Below are 20,312 nucleotides of genomic sequence, written 5' to 3' on the forward strand. Positions count from 1 at the left end.
CGAGAGTCTTGTCTTTAAATAGCTGTAAAATAGTCATATGTTTGAGAAATTGAAGTAATAGGATTTTTAAGGTATTTGAAAATTGCGCTACTGGATTAGACTGGCTGTTGCGTAGGTGGGACGAATTCGTCCCCCCTAGCCCAGAGAGCTTAATGGCACCTGTTTGAACTTGTTATCAGTATAAAAGACACCTGTCCACAACCTCAAACAGTCACACTCCAAACTCCACTATGGCCAAGACCAAAGAGCTGTCAAAGGACACCAGAAACCAAATTGTAGACCTGCACCAGGCTGGGAAGACTGAATCTGCAATAGGTAAGCAGCTTGGTTTGAAGAAATCAACTGTGGGAGCAATTATTAGGAAATGGAAGACATACAAGACCACTGATAATCTCCCTCGATCTGGGGCTCCACACAAGATCTCACCCCGTGGGGTCAAAATGATCACAAGAACGGTGAGCAAAAATCCCAGAACCACATGGGGGGACCTAGTGAATGACCTGCAGAGAGCTGGGACCAAAGTAACAAAGCCTACCATCAGTAACACACTACGCCGCCAGGGACTCAAATCCTGCAGTGCCAGACATGTCCCCCTGCTTAAGCCAGTACATGTCCAGGCCCGTCTGAAGTTTGCTAGAGAGCATTTGGATGATCCAGAAGAGGATTGGGAGAATGTCATATGGTCAGATGAAACCAAAATATAACTTTTTGGTAAAAACTCAACTTGTCGTGTTTGGAGGACAAAGAATGCTGAGTTGCATCCAAAGAACACCATACCTACTGTGAAGCATGGGGGTGGAAACATCATGCTTTGGGGCTGTTTTTCTGCAAAGGGACCAGGACGACTGATCCGTGTAAAGGAAAGAATGAATGGGGCCATGTTTTTGAGTGAAAACTTCCTTCCATCAGCAAGGGCATTGAAGATGAAACGTGGCTGGGTCTTTCAGCATGACAATGATCCCAAACACACCGCCCGGGCAACGAAGGAGTGGCTTCGTAAGAAGCATTTCAAGGTCCTCGAGTGGCCTAGCCAGTCTCCAGATCTCAACCCCGTAGAAAATCTTTGGAGGGAGTTGAAAGTCCGTGTTGCCCAGCGACAGCCCCAAAACATCACTGCTCTAGAGGAGATCTGCATGGAGGAATGGGCCAAAATACCAGCAACAGTGTGTGAAAACCTTGTGAAGACTTACAGAAAACATTTGACCTGTGTCATTGCCAACAAAGGGTATATAACAAAGTATTGAGATAAACTTTTGTTATTGACCAAATACTTATTTTCCACCATAATTTGCAAATAAATTCATTAAAAATCCTACAATGTGATTTTCATCTTTTTAAGTGGGAGAACTTGCACAATTGGTGGCTGACTAAATACTTTTTTGCCCCACTGTATGTAAACTTCTGACTTCAACTGTATGTATTAAAATACCCTCAAATAAAAGGTGACATTATATACTGTCACCTCATATGAAACATTTGATCTAAAATCCTAAATGTTGGAGTATAGAGCCACATTTAAAATGTTTGCTTCACTGTCAAAATAGATATGGTGTGGACTGTATACTCAATACAATCTAAATCTGATACCTCACTGTCTGTCTTTTGACTGATACTGCTTTTTAAACTGGTCTGGTGAGTCTACTCAAATATTTGTACTATACATGTTTCTATCTGAAGAAATATACTGCCACTATTTTCACCACCAAAGAATAGCAGTGTGATTTTAATATGATTTGACTCTTTGCAGGCTGTCAGGCTGTCTAGTCACAGAGGAAGGCTGTGCTTCTCTGGTCTCAGCTCTGTGGTCAAACCCAACACATTATTTGTAAACGGGTAACAGCGCAAACAGGGAAAGCTAAGCGTATCATTTTAATACAACCTGTCTGTCATTGTATTTCTTCTGTGATTACAGACTCACTGGCTGTAAAATCACAGACACATCCTGGAAAGTGTTGGCCTCAGTTCTCAGTTCAAACCCCTCACACCTGAGAGAGCTGGACCTGAGTAACAATGACCTGAAGGATTCAGGGGTGAAGCTGCTCTGTGCTGGACTGGAGGATCCCCACTGTAAACTGGAGACTCTGAGGTCAGTATTCCTGTAGTTGGTCAACAAGGGATAACTGTTCACCAGATCCACATGTTTACCAGACACACATAGTCCACACCACATGTGTTTGAACAGTGAAGCTTATAGTATTAAATGTGGTGCTATGCTCCAGCATTCTGGATTTGAGATAGAATGTTTCATATTAGGTGACAGTACAGAATGTCACCTTTTATTTAAAGGTATTCATACATATACAGTTATGGCCAAAAGTTTTGAGAATGACAAAAATATTATTTTTCACAAAGTCCGCTGCTTCATTGTCTTTAGATATTTTAGTCAGATGTTACTGTGGGATACTGGAGTATAATTAGAAGAATTTCATAAGTGTCAAAGGCTTTTATTGACAATCACATGAAGTTGAAGCAATGAGTCAATATTTGTAGTGTTGACCCTTCTCTTTCAAGACCTCTGCAATCCGCCCTGGCATGCTGTCAATTAACTTTGGGCCACATCCTGACTGATGGCAGCCCATTCTTGCGTAATCAATGCTTGGAGTTTGTCGGAATTTGTGGGTTTTTGTTTGTCCACCTGCCTCTTGAGGATTGACCACAAGTTCTCAATGGGATTAAGGTCTGGGGAGTTTCCTGGCCATGGACCCAAAATATCGATGTTTTGTTCCCAGAGCCACTTAGTTATCACTTTTGCCTTATGGCAAGGTGCTCCATCATGCTGGAAAAGGCATTGTTCGTCACCAAACTGTTCCTGGATGGTTGGGAGAAGTTGCTCTCGGAGGATGTGTTGGTACCATTCTTTATTCATGGCTGTGTTCTTTGGCAAAATTGTGAGTGAGCCCACTCCCTTGGCTGAGAAGCAACCCCACACATGAATGGTCTCAGGATGCTTTACTGTTGGCATGACACAGGACTGATGATAGTGCTCACCTTGTCTTCTCCGGACAAGTTTTTTTCCGGATGCCCCAAACAATCGGAAAGGGGATTCATCAGAGAAAATGACTTTACCCCAGTCCTCAGCAGTCCAATCCCTGTACCTTTTGCAGAATATCAGTCTGTCCCTGATATTTTTCCTGGAGAGAAGTGGCTTCTTTGCTGACCTTCTTGACACCAGGCCATCCTCCGAAAGTCTTCGCCTCACTGTGCGTGCAGATGCACTCACACCTGCCTGCTGCCATTCTTGAGCAAGCTCTGTACTGGTGGTGCCCCAATCCCGCAGCTGAATCAACTTTAGGAGACTGTCCTGGCGTTTGCTGGACTTTCTTGGGTGCCCTGAAGCCTTCTTCACAACAATTGAACCGCTCTCCTTGAAGTTCTTGATGATCCGATAAATGGTTGATTTAGGTGCAATCTTACTGGCAGCAATATCCTTGCCTGTGAAGCCCTTTTTGTGCAAAGCAATGATGACGACACGTGTTTCCTTGCAGGTAACCATGTTTGACCGAGGAAGAACAATGATTCCAAGCACCACCCTCCTTTTGAAGCTTCCAGTCTGTTATCCGAACTCAATCAGCATGACAGAGAGATCTCCAGCCTTGTCCTCGTCAACACTCACACCTGTGTTACCGAGAGAATCACTGACATGATGTCAGCTGTTCCTTTTGTGGCAGGGCTGAAATGCAGTGGAAATGTTTTTTGGGGGATTCAGTTCATTTGCATGGCAAAGAGGGACTTGCCAATCATTTGCAATTCATCTGATCACTCTTCATAACATTCTGGAGTATACGCAAATTGCCATCATACAAACTGAGGCAGCAGACTTTGTGAAAATTAATATTTGTGTCATTCTCAAAACTTTTGGCCAAGACTTTATTTTTTACCGTTTAGATATGAAAGCACTTTATGCATCTAAACTCAGCAAAAAAAGAAACATCCCTTTTTCAGGACCCTGTCTTTCAAAGATAATTCATAAAAATCCAATTAACTTCACAGATCTTTATTGAAAAGGGTTTAAGCACTGTTTCCCATGCTTGTTCAATGAACCATAAACAATAATGAACATGCACCTGTGGAATGGTCGTTAAGACACTAACAGCTTACAGACGGTAGGCAATTAAGGTCACAGTTATGAAAACTTAGGACACGAAAGAGGCCTTTCTACTGACTCTGAAAAACACCAAAAGAAAGTTGCCCAGGGTCCCTGCTCATCTGCGTGAACGTGCCTTAGCCATGCTGCAAGGAGGCACAAGGACTGCAGATGTGGCCAGGGCAATACATTGCAATGTCCGTACTATGAGATGCCTAAGACAGTGCTACAGGGAGACAGGACGGACAGCTGATTGTCCTTGCAGTGGCAGACCACGTGTAACAACACCTGCGCAGGATCGGTACATCCGAACATCACACCTGCGGGACAGGTACAAGATGGCAACAACTGCCCGAGTTACACCAGGAATGCACAATCCCTCCATCAGTGCTCAGACTGTCCGCAACAGGCTGAGATAGGCTGGACTGAGGGCTTGTAGACCTGTTGTAAGGCAGGTCCTCACCAGACATCACCGGCAACAACGTCGCCTATGGGCACAAACCCACCGTCGCTGGACCAGACAGGACTGGCAAAAAGTGCTCTTCACTGACGAGTCGAGGTTTTGGCTCACCAGGGGTGATGGTCGGATTCGCGTTTATCGTCAAAGGAATTAGCGTTACACCGAGGCCTGTACTCTGGAACGGGATTGATTTGGAGGTGGAGGGTCCGTCATGGTCTGGGGCTGTGTGTCACAGCATCATCGGACTGAGCTTGTTGTCATTGCAGGCAATCTCAACGCTGTGCGTTACAGGGAAGACATCCTCCTCTCTCATGTGGTACCCTTCCTGCAGGCTCTTCCTGACATGACCCTCCAGCATGACAATGCCACCAGCCATACAGCTTGTTCTGTGCGTGATTTCCTGCAAGACAGGAATGCCAGTGTTCTGCCATGGCTAGCAAAGAGCCCGGATCTCAATCACATTGAGCACGTCTGGGACCTGTTGGAACGGAGGGTGAGGGCTAGGACCATTCCCACAAAAAATGTCCAGGAACTTGCAGGTGCCTTGCTGGAAGAGTGGGGTAACAACTCACATCAAGAACTGGCAAATCTGGTGCAGTCCATGAGGAAGAGATGCACTGCAGTTCTTGATGCAGCTGGTGGCCACACCAGATACTGACTGTTACTTTTGATTTTGACCCTCCCACTTTGTTCAGGGACACATTATTCCATTTCTGTTAGTCACATGTCTGTGGAACTTGTTCAGTTTATGTCTCAGTTGTTGAATGTTGTTATGTTCAAACAAATATTTACACGTGTTAAGTTTGCTGAAAATAAACACAAATGACAGTGAGAGAACGTTTCTTTTTTTGCTGAGTTTAGTTCTCCCATTTGAAGAAGTCTTAATTATTTGGACAAATTCATTTAGTCAAAAGTTTAGTGTTGGGTCCAGTATTCCATGCCTGCAGTGATTACATCAAGCTTGTGATTCTACTAACTTGTTGAATGCATTTACAGTTTGTCTTGGTTGTGTTTTGGATGATGTGTTTCCTAATAGAAACTGAATGGTGAATAATGTCCTGTCATTTTGGAGTCACTTCACTTGTATTGTCAGTAAGAATAGAAGATGTTTCTGAACACTTCTACATTCATGTGGATGCTACCATGATTATGAATAATCAGGAATTAATCGTGAATAATGACAAATGAGAAAGTTACAGAGGCACAAAGATCAGACCTCCTCTGTTATAGCTAATGGTGAGAGGTTAGCATGTTTTGTTGTAGCCTCTGTTATTGGTAATGGTGAGAGGTTAGCATGTTTTGTTGTAGCCTCTGTTATAGGTAATGGTGAGAGGTTAGCATGTTTTGTTGTAGCCTCTGTTATTGGTAATGGTGAGAGGTTAGCATGTTTTGTTGTAGCCTCTGTTAATGGTGAGAGGTTAGCATGTTTTGTTGTAGCCTCTGTTATTGGTAATGGTGAGAGGTTAGCATGTTTTGTTGTAGCCTCTGTTATTGGTAATGATGAGAGGTTAGCATGTTTTGTTGTAGCCTCTGTTATTGGTAATGGTGAGAGGTTAGCATGTTTTGTTGTAGCCTCTGTTATTGGTAATGGTGAGAGGTTAGCATGTTTTGTGGTAGCCTCTGTTATTGGTAATGGTGAGAGGTTAGCATGTTTTGTTGTAGTCTCTGTTATTGGTAATGGTGAGAGGTTAGCATGTTTTGTTGAAGCCTCTGTTATTGGTAATGGTGAGAGGTTAGCATGTTTTGTTGAAGCCTCTGTTATTGGTAATGGTGAGAGGTTAGCATGTTTTGTTGTAGCCTTTGTTATTGGTAATGGTGAGAGGTTAGCATGTTTTGTTGTAGCCTCTGTAACTTTCTCACTCATTATTTTTCAAGATCTTTCTCAATCATGGCAGTCACAGGCTTGATGTAGTCATTGCAGTCAAAGAATATGGGACCAAATACTAAACTTTTGACTATTTTAATACACTATGAGTTAATTGGTCAGAATACTTATGACTTAATCAAATGGGGGGACTAGATACATAAAGTGATTTCATTTTTCCAAATGGGTGAAACAGATATGTATGAAAATATCCTCAAATAAAAGTTTACATTATATACTGTCACCTCATATGAAACATTTGATCTGAAATCCAAAATGTTGGAGTTTAGAGCCACATTTAAAATGTTATCTTCACTGTCAAAATAGATATGGTGTGGACTGTATACTCAATACAATCTAAATCTGATACCTCACTGTCTGTCTTTTGACTGATACTGCTTTTAAACTGGTCTGGTCAGTCTACTCAAAAATTTGTACTATAAATATTTCTATCTGCAGGCAAAACATTGATAATTTGTAATTTATAATATGATACATTAATTTCTGAATAGATATGGCAGGTTTCATGACTGATATATCTGAATAAGTTGAAAAAATATACTGCCACTATTTTCACCACCAAAGAATAGCAGTGTGGTTTTAAAATGATTTGGCTCTTGGCAGGCTGGTCAGGCTGTCTAGTCACAGAGGAAGGCTGTGCTTCTCTGGTCTCAGCTCTGAGGTCAAACCCAACACATTATTTGTAAACGGGTAACAGCGTAAACAGGGAAAGCTAAGCGTATCATTTTAATACAACCTGTCTGTCATTGTATTTCTTCTGGTGTTGGCAGACTCACTGGCTGTAAACTCACAGACACATCCTGTAAAGTGTTGGCCTCAGTTCTCAGTTCAAACCCCTCACACCTGAGAGAGCTGGACCTGAGTAACAATGACCTGAAGGATTCAGGAGTGAAGCTGCTCTCTGCTGTACTGGAGGATCCACACTGCAGACTGGAGACTCTGAGGTCAGTATTCCTGTAGTTGGTCAACAAGTGATAACTGTTCACCAGATCCACATGTGTTTACCAGACACACAAAGTCCACACCACATGTGTTTGGATAGCTGGGGGTTTATAAATGTTTTAGACAGAGTAGAGCACAGTGTTTTAGTACTGGGGTTTTATAAATGTTGTAGACAGAGTAGAGCACAGTGTTTTAGTACTGGGGTTTTATAAATGTTAGCACAGTTGAGGCCGTCTGCTGACCACTTTTCACCCTTGAAAGTCATGGTGGAAACAACAATTGGTAGATAAACCCCTGGTTGCTGATTACTCTCAAAGTCATAAAACACAAATCGTCTCTGAATGTTCATCTTCATCCAATGGTTGAAGGTAGCACTCATGTTCCACTTCTTGAACCACTTCAGTGTCTCTGCTTTTCAAAGACCCTTTACAGACAGGGCAGTGTAGGATACCACACACCTTTACAGACAGGGCAGTGTAGGATACCACATACCTTTACAGACAGGGCAGTGTAGGATACCACATACCTTTACAGACAGGGCAGTGTAGGATACCACATACCTTTACAGACAGGGCAGTGTAGGATACCACATACCTTTACAGACAGGGCAGTGTAGGATACCACATACCTTTACAGACAGGGCAGTGTAGGATACCACATACCTTTACAGACAGGGCCAGTGTAGGATACCACATACCTTTACAGACAGGGCAGTGTAGGATACCACATACCTTTACAGACAGGGCAGTGTCCACATACGTGAGGTTGGGGGTTGTCTGTTTTAACGTTGTAATTGCGTTGGAATTTTGGACATTTCTTGTTGAGGTCACACCAGCTGACAGATGTATATGCCTTTGGATGCTATGGACTCTAAAAGACAGAGAGGTCCAGTTACTAGATAGGTTTCTCACAGCCTTTTACAGGACTCTAAAAAACAGAGAGGTCCAGTTACTAGATAGGTTTCTCACAGCCTTTTACAGAGCTCTAAAAGACAGAGAGGTCCAGTTACTAGATAGGTTTCTCACAGCCTTTTACAGGACTCTAAAAGACAGAGAGGTCCAGTTACTAGATAGGTTTCTCACAGCCTTTTACAGGACTCTAAAAGACAGAGAGGTCCAGTTACTAGATAGGTTTTCTCACAGCCATTTACATGCTATCTTCAATCAGTAGAGGCTCTACCTCAGAAATTATTGTGTCAAGCTGTTTAGCTGCATCCTACATCAACACATCGTCCTCATCAACACATCGTCCTCATCAACACATCATCCACATCATCCTCATTATCCTCATCAACACATCATCCTCATCAACACATCATCCTCATCAACACATCATCCTCATCAACACATCATCATCCTCATCAACACATCATCCTCATCAACACATCATCCTCATCATCCTCATCAACACAGCATCAACACATCGTCCTCATCAACACATCATCCTCATCATCACATCATCCTCATCATCCTCATCAACACATCATCATCCTCATCAACACATCATCATCCTCATCATCCTCATCAACACATCATCCTCATCATCACATCATCCTCATCATCCTCATCAACACATCATCATCCTCATCATCCTCATCAACACATAATCATCCTCATCAACACATCATCATCCTCATCAACACATCATCCTCATCATCCTCATCAACACAACATCCTCATCAACACATCATCCTCATCAACACATCATCCTCATCATCCTCATCAACACATCATCATCACATCATCCTCATCAACACATCATCCTCATCAACACATCATCATCACATCATCCTCATCAACACATCGTCCTCATCAACACATCATCTTCATCAACACATCATCCTCATCAACACATCACCCTCATCAACACATCATCCTATTCAACACATCATCCTCATCAACACATCATCCTCATCGTCCTCATCAACACATCATCCTCATCATCATCAACACATCATCCTCATCATCATCATCCTCATCATCCTCATCAACACATCATCCTCATCAACACATCATCCTCATCAACACATCATCCTCATCAACACATCATCCTCATCATCCTCATCAACACATCATCATCATCAACACATCATCCTCATCAACACATCATCCTCATCAACACATCACCCTCATCAACACATCACCCTCATCATCCTCATGTCCTCCTATGTCAGCAATCCATGCTTTGGTTTAGTTTCCCCTGGTACTGTTTCCACTTGCTAATGTTTTAGCATTTGTGGCACAAATCCCATTCAAGTCATCCGACCAATATTAGCATTTTTTGCACATTTCTTTTAGTCATTTTATCATGTCCAAATCATGTCCAAATCATCCAAATGTATAAAATTCAATGTGAAGCTCAACAAAGTCACTTATAGATGATTTGAACATGATGTGCTAATGTTAATCTGACAAATCATATTATCGGTCCCATGATTTGAATTAGATTTTTGCTACAAATGCTATAATGTTATGTAAATGTAGGAGTGTTTGACATTGCAGCCGACTTTATAGACGAGTCGAGATCTACAAATGACCTTGCATGATAAATAACTACTCACTCACTCAGTCAGTCAGTCAGTCACAATTTACCCACGATGCATCACAGTTTTGATGCTCTCGAACACTGTATGTGTGACTGAGGAAGGAAGCCCTCTCTGCATCAGCTTCTTAGTTCCTGACATAGATTTGTCTAGAGGGTCCATCTATGCATATTTGTCATTATGTCGTCTGCAACAGAATGAGAAGAGCAATTGAGGACTATCTCCATTTTAAAGTAGTTAATGTCTTCTTCTTCAACTTCCATAACTTTAATGACAGTCGGTAAACCAACTGAAAGTTTGTATTCAATGGCTTTAGTTTTGAAGCAAGTGCGCCCTCTATTAAACTCTATGGACACAGACTACTTCAATGTTGGGTTAACCACAGATCTCAAACTTCACACTCAGTGTCTGTTTACTGACAGTAAGTTAACTTACAACACGTCTACCCTTCACTCTGTAAGTATGCTTGACGATATCTTAAAATATGTATATTTTATAATTTGTTTGTAACCATGAACTTCTGTATCCTGTTATGTGCATGGCGATGCTATTGGAATGTATGTTGTTTTGTTTTTCTGTTATGTACTCTGTAGATGTATTTCTGCATATTAATCTGATACAGTATTGTACATGTGGTTTCATATATAATACTTTTTCCTGCTATTTTAAGGACTCTGACAGTAATAGATTTTTGTGGAGACGTGTTTGAAAATGGGCTAAAGTAAGAGGGGATTGGGTGTTTAGCTTTTAGGAGTAATACAGTATTAATATGAAACACAGTGATGGAGGGTTGTGTTTAGGAGTATTATTTACGTGAGACACAGTGACGGTGGATTGAAATGCTTACTAACGGGTCCATTTCCAACAATGCAGAGTAAAAACATTTTAAATAGTGACACAAGGAATAAATACACAGTGAATAACAAATAACAATAATGAGTAAAAAATAACATGTCTATTTACCAGTACCTAGTTGATGTGCAGGGGTATGAAATAATTGAGGTGGTTATGGGTCGGCAGGTAGCCTAGTGGTTAGAGTGTTGGACTCGTAACTGAAAGGTTGCAGATTGAATCCCTGGGCTGACAAGGTACAAATCTGTCGTTCTGCCCCTGAACAAGGCAGTTAACCCACTGTTCCTAGGCCATCATTGAAAATAAGAATTTGCTCTTAACTGACTTTCCTAGTTAAATAAAGGTAAAATAAAAATGTACACACATGTAAGGGAAAGGGGGATACCCAGTCAGTTGCACAACTAAATGCATTCAACTAAAATGTGTCTTCTTTATTTTATTTATCCGTTATTTTACCAGGTAAGTTGACTGAGAACACGTTCTCATTTACAGTAACGACCTGGGGAATAGTTACAGGGGAGAGGAAGGGGATGAATGAACCAATTGTAAACTTCTTCTACAGTTAACCTAACCCCTCTGAAACAGAGCAACACTGCGGGATCTGCCTTAATCGACATCATCGGCACCAGGGATCAGTTGTTGTTGGGTGTTAACTGCCTTGCTCAAGGACAGAACTGCATATTTTGACCTGATTGCTGTTTGGCATCGTAATCGACTTCAGTGGGCAAATACTCACCTTCGATGGCCACTGGCACGCTGGAGAAGTGTGCTCTTCACGGATGAATCCTGTTTTCAACTGTACCGGGCAGATAGCAGACAGCGTGTATGGCGTAGTCTGGGCAAGCGTTTTGCTGATGCCAACGTTGTGAACAGTATACCCCATGGTGGCAGTGGGGTTATGGTATGGTTAGGCATAAGCTATGGACAACGAACACAATTGCATTTTATCGATGTCAATTTGAATACAGAGAGATACTGTGACGAGATCCTGAGGCCCATTTTTGTGCTATTCATCCACCGCCATCACCTCATGTTTCAGCATCAAAATGCATGGCCCCATGTCGCAAGAATCATACACAATTTCTGGAAGCTGAAAATGTCCCAGTTCTTCTATGGCCTGCATACTCAACACTGTCCTATTGAGAATGCTTTGGATGCTCTGGATCGACGTGTACGACAGCATGTTCCAGTTCTTGCCAATATTCAGCAACTTCTCACAGCCATTAAAGATTAGTTGGACAACATTCGACAGGCCTCTATGGAAAGGAGATGTCGCGCTGCATGAGACAAAAAGTGGTCACACCAGATACTGACTAGTTTTCTGATCCATGCCCCTACTTTTTTTTAAGGTATCTGTGACCAACAGATGCATATGTGTATTCCCAGTCATATGAAATCTATTAGGTCCTAATACATTTATTTAAATTAACGGATTTCCTTATATGAACTGTAAGTCAGTAAAATCTTAAAATATTTTGCATGTTGCGTTTATATTTTTGTTCAGTGTAGATGAAAACTCTCTTGGTAAACAGTATTGTTTACTGCTTATCACAAGGTATTCTAACTCAGGCAAGCAAAAACTTGAGACTTCCTTAACAAAGAGACACACCCCTCCTCCCTTCGACTTACCAGAGTCTGCCATCCATTCTTGAAGATGCACTCTTAGAGAAAAGGGTTCCAAAAGGGTTCCTCGGCTGTCCCAATAGGAGCACCCTTTTTGGTTCTAGGTAGAACCCCTTTCGTTTACATGTAGAACACTCTGTGGAAAGGGTTCTACATGGAACCCAAAAAGGTTCTACCTGTAATTCAACAAGGTTCTTCCTGGAACCTAAAAGGATTCTTCAAAGGGTTCTCCTATGGCATCAGCCAAATAACCCTTTAAGGTTCTAGAAAGCAAAACATTTTTGTGTAGAAAAACCAGCAAGATGTATATCCAGGTCCTCATTCAGCCACAACTCAAGAAAAACGTATTACAGTTTTCCAGTGATAGGATAGAACATAGCTCATCCAGTTTGTTCTCCAGTGACTGCACGTTCGCCAATATTAATTTATTAAATACATTTTGTATTTAACCTTTATTTAACTAGGAAAGTCAGTTAAGAACACAATCTTATTTACAATAGAACAGAGGGCAATGGTGGTCTATTTGATCGCCAACGTAATCTCGTCAGGATGCCTGCTCGCTTGCCTCTCTATTGCCGCCACTTCCTCTTTCGAGTCCCGGGGGATTAGGGCCTGGTCCGGAGTAAGCAGAACGTCCATAATTTGCCATCTCGTTGAGGTAGAAATGTTTGTCCATATCAAGTTAAATGATCACTGTTCTGATGTCCGGAAGCTGTTTTCGGTCAGAGTAAAGTTAAAATCAGCACAAAAAAGACACAAAATAGCGGAGTAGGTCAGGAGCCCGTAAATCAGCTGCTATCCACTGCTTGCCATCTGCTGTTCACAAGGGCCAACAGTGGAACAGAATATGATAGCGGCATGTTCTATAGAACAGACATCCATTTTTGTGTGCTTAAATTTTACTTTTTAACACCAGTGTTGCGTTTCATTAGTTTGTTATGTTGTTATTAGCCCAACATTATTGAGGACATTATTATTAGGTACCAGTACTATACACGATGGCCAACAGTGGTTCTCTCCCAAATGGCACCCTGTTCCCTTAATAGTGTACTACTTTTGACATAGGGTGCCATTTGGGAAGAAGCCAGTGTAACTGAATATGATCAAGGCATTATATTACTGCCCATCGTACGAAGAGACACTACAGTAATGCTGAGATGCCAGTAGGGAGAGCTCTAGTCTAGAACACTGAAACCTTCAGTATCACTTTGATGCAGCTGATGAGGAGTGTAAATTGAATGTGTTTATAGAATAGAATGAATGACTTCATGGAACTGACCAAATGTAAATGGAACTTTGACCTGTTCCATGTAGAACTCAGAGGGACAAGGCAACACATTCTAAGATATTATAAACATTCCATAAAGAATAGTCAACATATTGTTAACATGATTCTGTATTTAAATAAAAGTGGAAATGGGGGACATTTTGTCCATTTTAGAAATGTAGGGCCCATTCTAATACAGTAACCTCCCTTCTCTGACATGTTGTTCTCGTCGTCATGCATGTTAATGACTTAAAGAGGAAAGGACAGTTCTGCATCAGCTACTTGTGCCCTGACTACTTTAAATATGTATCAACTGGTTGACTCTCTGTACAGGACCTCTCTCCTTCACTTCACTCTATAAGTACGCGTGACAATATCTTGAAAAATAGTTTTGGGTTATTTGATTTTAGTCATTAGTCATATTCTTGAGGGGAATGTATAATTTTACTTCTTGTTATGTTTTGAGCTGTGTTTTGGATCAGAACTGTGTCAGATAAGACCCAGATGCAGACAGTTTGAATAACAGATGTTTATTAACAAAACAGGGGGCAGGCAGACGACAGGTCAAGGGCAGGCAGAGGTCAGTAATCCAGGGTAGAGTCAGTAAGGTACAGAACGGCAGGCAGGCTCAGGGTCAGGACAGGCAGAGTGGTCAAAACCGGAAAAACTAGAAAAACAGGGGCTAGAGAGAACCAGGGGCTAGGGAGAACCAGGGGCTAGGGAGAACCAGGGGCTAGGGAGAACCAGGGGCTAGAGAGAACCAGGGGCTAGGGAGAACCAGGGGCTAGGGAGAACCAGGGGCTAGAGAGAACCAGGGGCTAGGGAGAACCAGGGGCTAGGGAGAACCAGGGGCTAGGGAGAAACAGGGGCTAGGGAGAACCAGGGGCTAGGGAGAACCAGGGGCTAGGGAGAACCAGGGGCTAGGGAGAACCAGGGGCTAGGGAGAACCAGGGGCTAGAGAGAACCAGGGGCTAGAGAGAACCAGGGGCTAGAGAGAACCAGGGGCTAGGGAGAACCAGGGGCTAGGGGGAACCAGGGGCTAGGGGGAACCAGGGGCTAGGGAGAACCAGGGGCTAGGGGGAACCAGGGGCTAGAGAGAACCAGGGGCTAGGGGGAACCAGGGGCTAGGGGGAACCAGGGGCTAGGGAGAACCAGGGGCTAGGGAGAACCAGGGGCTAGGGGGAACCAGGGGCTAGAGAGAACCAGGGGCTAGGGAGAAACAGGGGCTAGGGAGAAACAGGGGCTAGGGGGAACCAGGGGCTAGGGGGAACCAGGGGCTAGGGGGAACCAGGGGCTAGGGAGAACCAGGGGCTAGGGAGAACCAGGGGCTAGGGAGAACCAGGGGCTAGGGGGAACCAGGGGCTAGGGGGAACCAGGGGCTAGGGAGAAACAGGGGCTAGGGGGAACCAGGTGCTAGGGGGAACCAGGGGCTAGGGGGAACCAGGGGCTAGGGAGAACCAGGGGCTAGGGAGAACCAGGGGCTAGGGAGAACCAGGGGCTAGGGGGAACCAGGGGCTAGGGAGAACCAGGGGCTAGGGAGAACCAGGGGCTAGGGAGAACCAGGGGCTAGGGAGAACCAGGGGCTAGGGAGAACCAGGGGCTAGGGAGAAACAGGGGCTAGGGAGAACCAGGCTGGTAGGCTTGGCGATACGAACTGGCAACAGACAAACAGAAAATACAGGTATAAAGGCAGTGGTGTAAAGTACTTGAGTAAAAATACTTTCAAGTACTCCTGAAGTAGTTGTTTTGGGGTATCTGTACTTTATTTTACTATTTTTATTTTTGACAACTTTCACTTTTACTTCACTACATTCCTAAAAGAAAATAATGTACTTATTACTCAATACATTTCCCCTGACACCCAAAAGTCCTCGTTAAATTTTGAATGCTTAGCAGGACAGAAAAGGTCCAATTCACGCACTTATCAAGAGAACATCCCTGGTCATCCCTACTGATTCTGATGTGAAAACTCACTAAACACAAACGCTTTGTTTCTGAATGATTTCTGAGTGTTGGAGTGTGCCCCTGGCTATCTGCACATACAAACAAAACACAAACAGTTGTGCCATCTGGTTTGCTTAACAAGGAATTTGAAATGATTCATACTTTTACTTTTGATACTTAAGTACATTTTTGCAATTACATTTATTTTTGATACTTTATATCATATTATTTAAAACCAAATACTTTTAGACTTTTACTCAAGTCGTATTTTACTGGGTGACTCACTTTTACTCAAGTATGACAATTGGGTACTTTTCCACCACTGTATAAATACACAGGGGATAAGGGGGGAAACTGGCGACACCTGGAGGGCGGGTGGAGACAAGCACAAGACAGGTGAAACAGATCAGGGTGAGACAGTTTTGGTTGTTACATCAGGGCCTGTATTCATAAAGTGTCTCAGTGGAGGAGTGTTGGAATGTGTGTGAATGACACAGTGGATTTATCTGAGGGTCCTTTAGGACCAGACTGAGTAGGGTTGACATCTATACTGGGACTGATAGGGAGTAGGGTTGACATCTATACTGGGACTGATAGGGAGTAGGGTTGACATCTATACTGGGACTGATAGGGAGTAGGGTTGACATCTATACTGGGACTGATAGGGAGTAGGGTTGACATCTATACTGGGACTGATAGGGAGTAGGGTTGACATCTATACTGGGACTGATAGGGAGTAGGGTTGACATCTATACTGGGACTGATAGGGAGTAGAGTTGACATCTATACTGGGACTGATAGGGAGTAGGGTTGACATTGATACTGGGACTGATAGGGAGTAGGGTTGACATCTATACTGGGACTGATAGGGAGTAGGGTTGACATCTATACTGGGACTGATAGGGAGTAGGGTTGACATCTATACTGGGACTGATAGGGAGTAGGGTTGACATCTATACTGGGACTGATAGGGAGTAGGGTTGACATCTATACTGGGACTGATAGGGAGTAGGGTTGACATCTATACTGGGACTGATAGGGAGTAGGGTTGACATCTATACTGGGACTGATAGGGAGTAGGGTTGACATCTATACTGGGACTGATAGGGAGTAGGGTTGACATCTATACTGGGACTGATAGGGAGTAGGGTTGACATCTATACTGGGACTGATAGGGAGTAGGGTTGACATCTATACTGGGACTGATAGGGAGTAGGGTTGACATCTATACTGGGACTGATAGGGAGTAGGGTTGACATCTATACTGGGACTGATAGGGAGTAGGGTTGACATCTATACTGGGACTGATAGGGAGTAGGGTTGACATCTATACTGGGACTGATAGGGAGTAGGGTTGACATCTATACTGGGACTGATAGGGAGTAGGGTTGACATCTATACTGGGACTGATAGGGAGTAGGGTTGACATCTATACTGGGACTGATAGGGAGTAGGGTTGACATCTATACTGGGACTGATAGGGAGTAGGGTTGACATCTATACTGGGACTGATAGGGAGTAGGGTTGACATCTATACTGGGACTGATAGGGAGTAGGGTTGACATCTATACTGGGACTGATAGGGAGTAGGGTTGACATCTATACTGGGACTGATAGGGAGTAGGGTTGACATCTATACTGGGACTGATGGGGAGTAGGGTTGACATCTATACTGGGACTGATGGGGAGTAGGGTTGACATCTATACTGGGACTGATGGGGAGTAGGGTTGACATCTATACTGGGACTGATGGGGAGTAGGGTTGACATCTATACTGGGACTGATGGGGAGTAGGGTTGACATCTATACTGGGACTGATGGGGAGTAGGGTTGACATCTATACTGGGACTGATGGGGAGTAGGGTTGACATCTATACTGGGACTGATGGGGAGTAGGGTTGACATCTATACTGGGACTGATGGGGAGTAGGGTTGACATCTATACTGGGACTGATGGGGAGTAGGGTTGACATCTATACTGGGACTGATGGGGAGTAGGGTTGACATCTATACTGGGACTGATGGGGAGTAGGGTTGACATCTATACTGGGACTGATGGGGAGTAGGGTTGACATCTATACTGGGACTGATGGGGAGTAGGGTTGACATCTATACTGGGACTGATGGGGAGTAGGGTTGACATCTATACTGGGACTGATGGGGAGTAGGGTTGACATCTATACTGGGACTGATGGGGAGTAGGGTTGACATCTATACTGGGACTGATGGGGAGTAGGGTTGACATCTATACTGGGACTGATGGGGAGTAGGGTTGACATCTATACTGGGACTGATGGGGAGTAGGGTTGACATCTATACTGGGACTGATGGGGAGTAGGGTTGACATCTATACTGGGACTGATGGGGAGTAGGGTTGACATCTATACTGGGACTGATGGGGAGTAGGGTTGACATCTATACTGGGACTGATGGGGAGTAGGGTTGACATCTATACTGGGACTGATGGGGAGTAGGGTTGACATCTATACTGGGACTGATGGGGAGTAGGGTTGACATCTATACTGGGACTGATGGGGAGTAGGGTTGACATCTATACTGGGACTGATGGGGAGTAGGGTTGACATCTATACTGGGACTGATGGGGAGTAGGGTTGACATCTATACTGGGACTGATGGGGAGTAGGGTTGACATCTATACTGGGACTGATGGGGAGTAGGGTTGACATCTATACTGGGACTGATGGGGAGTAGGGTTGACATCTATACTGGGACTGATGGGGAGTAGGGTTGACATCTATACTGGGACTGATGGGGAGTAGGGTTGACATCTATACTGGGACTGATGGGGAGTAGGGTTGACATCTATACTGGGACTGATGGGGAGTAGGGTTGACATCTATACTGGGACTGATGGGGAGTAGGGTTGACATCTATACTGGGACTGATGGGGAGTAGGGTTGACATCTATACTGGGACTGATGGGGAGTAGGGTTGACATCTATACTGGGACTGATGGGGAGTAGGGTTGACATCTATACTGGGACTGATGGGGAGTAGGGTTGACATCTATACTGGGACTGATGGGGAGTAGGGTTGACATCTATACTGGGACTGATGGGGAGTAGGGTTGACATCTATACTGGGACTGATGGGGAGTAGGGTTGACATCTATACTGGGACTGATGGGGAGTAGGGTTGACATCTATACTGGGACTGATGGGGAGTAGGGTTGACATCTATACTGGGACTGATGGGGAGTAGGGTTGACATCTATACTGGGACTGATGGGGAGTAGGGTTGACATCTATACTGGGACTGATGGGGAGTAGGGTTGACATCTATACTGGGACTGATGGGGAGTAGGGTTGACATCTATACTGGGACTGATGGGGAGTAGGGTTGACATCTATACTGGGACTGATGGGGAGTAGGGTTGACATCTATACTGGGACTGATGGGGAGTAGGGTTGACATCTATACTGGGACTGATGGGGAGTAGGGTTGACATCTATACTGGGACTGATGGGGAGTAGGGTTGACATCTATACTGGGACTGATGGGGAGTAGGGTTGACATCTATACTGGGACTGATGGGGAGTAGGGTTGACATCTATACTGGGACTGATGGGGAGTAGGGTTGACATCTATACTGGGACTGATGGGGAGTAGGGTTGACATCTATACTGGGACTGATGGGGAGTAGGGTTGACATCTATACTGGGACTGATGGGGAGTAGGGTTGACATCTATACTGGGACTGATGGGGAGTAGGGTTGACATCTATACTGGGACTGATGGGGAGTAGGGTTGACATCTATACTGGGACTGATGGGGAGTAGGGTTGACATCTATACTGGGACTGATGGGGAGTAGGGTTGACATCTATACTGGGACTGATGGGGAGTAGGGTTGACATCTATACTGGGACTGATGGGGAGTAGGGATGACATCTATACTGGGACTGATGGGGAGTAGGGTTGACATCTATACTGGGACTGATGGGGAGTAGGGATGACATCTATACTGGGACTGATGGGGAGTAGGGATGACATCTATACTGGGACTGATAGGGAGTAGGGTTGACATCTATACTGGGACTGATGGGGAGTAGGGTTGACATCTATACTGGGACTGATAGGGAGTAGGGATGACATCTATACTGGGACTGATAGGGAGTAGGGTTGACATCTATACTGGGACTGATAGGGAGTAGGGTTGACATCTATACTGGGACTGATGGGGAGTAGGGTTGACATCTATACTGGGACTGATAGGGAGTAGGGTTGACATCTATACTGGGACTGATAGGGAGTAGGGTTGACATCTATACTGGGACTGATAGGGAGTAGGGTTGACATCTATACTGGGACTGATAGGGAGTAGGGTTGACATCTATACTGGGACTGATAGGGAGTAGGGTTGACATCTATACTGTGTAGGATGTGTGTTTTAACTTTTCTACATCCATAACAACCAGCTCTCTAGACTGATACAGACTCTATGGGCCTTATGGGCCTTCACTACAGATGGTGTGTGTGTGTGTGTGTGTGTGTGTGTGTGTGTGTGTGTCTGTGTGTCTGTGTGTGTGTGTGTGTGTGTGTGTGTGTGTGAGAGAGAGAGAGAGTCAATTGTTGTTTAGCCTCACAGCTTGGGGATAGGAGTTATCATTGAACCTGGTGGTCAGTCTTTAGGCTGCTGTACAGCTTGACGGACCATAGAGAATTGAACATTTATCCTCCTGTATCTGGGGAT

The 20,312-nt window shown here is 44.0% G+C and overlaps 1 protein-coding gene across 4 annotated transcripts in view; it reads left to right on the forward strand.

The window, feature by feature from the left end:
• The window catches only part of LOC123735940 (cell adhesion molecule CEACAM6-like), a 119,526-nt gene that overhangs the window by 89,092 nt on the left and 10,122 nt on the right, over positions 1 to 20,312 (forward strand). Inside the window, exon 1 of one of the 4 annotated variants that reach the window (XM_082971918.1) lies at positions 8,036 to 10,369. The exons of 2 other annotated variants lie outside the window; for them this stretch is intronic. The gene's annotated coding sequence lies outside the window, so the exon portion shown is untranslated. Of the gene's footprint in view, positions 1 to 8,035; positions 10,370 to 20,312 lie in introns of those variants that run through there. One more of the 4 variants, XM_082971917.1, reaches the window with a different exon arrangement.

Source organism: Salmo salar, unplaced genomic scaffold, assembly GCF_965601325.2.
Source record: "Salmo salar unplaced genomic scaffold, fSalSal1 ptg000436l, whole genome shotgun sequence".
Classification (NCBI taxonomy): domain Eukaryota; kingdom Metazoa; phylum Chordata; class Actinopteri; order Salmoniformes; family Salmonidae; genus Salmo; species Salmo salar.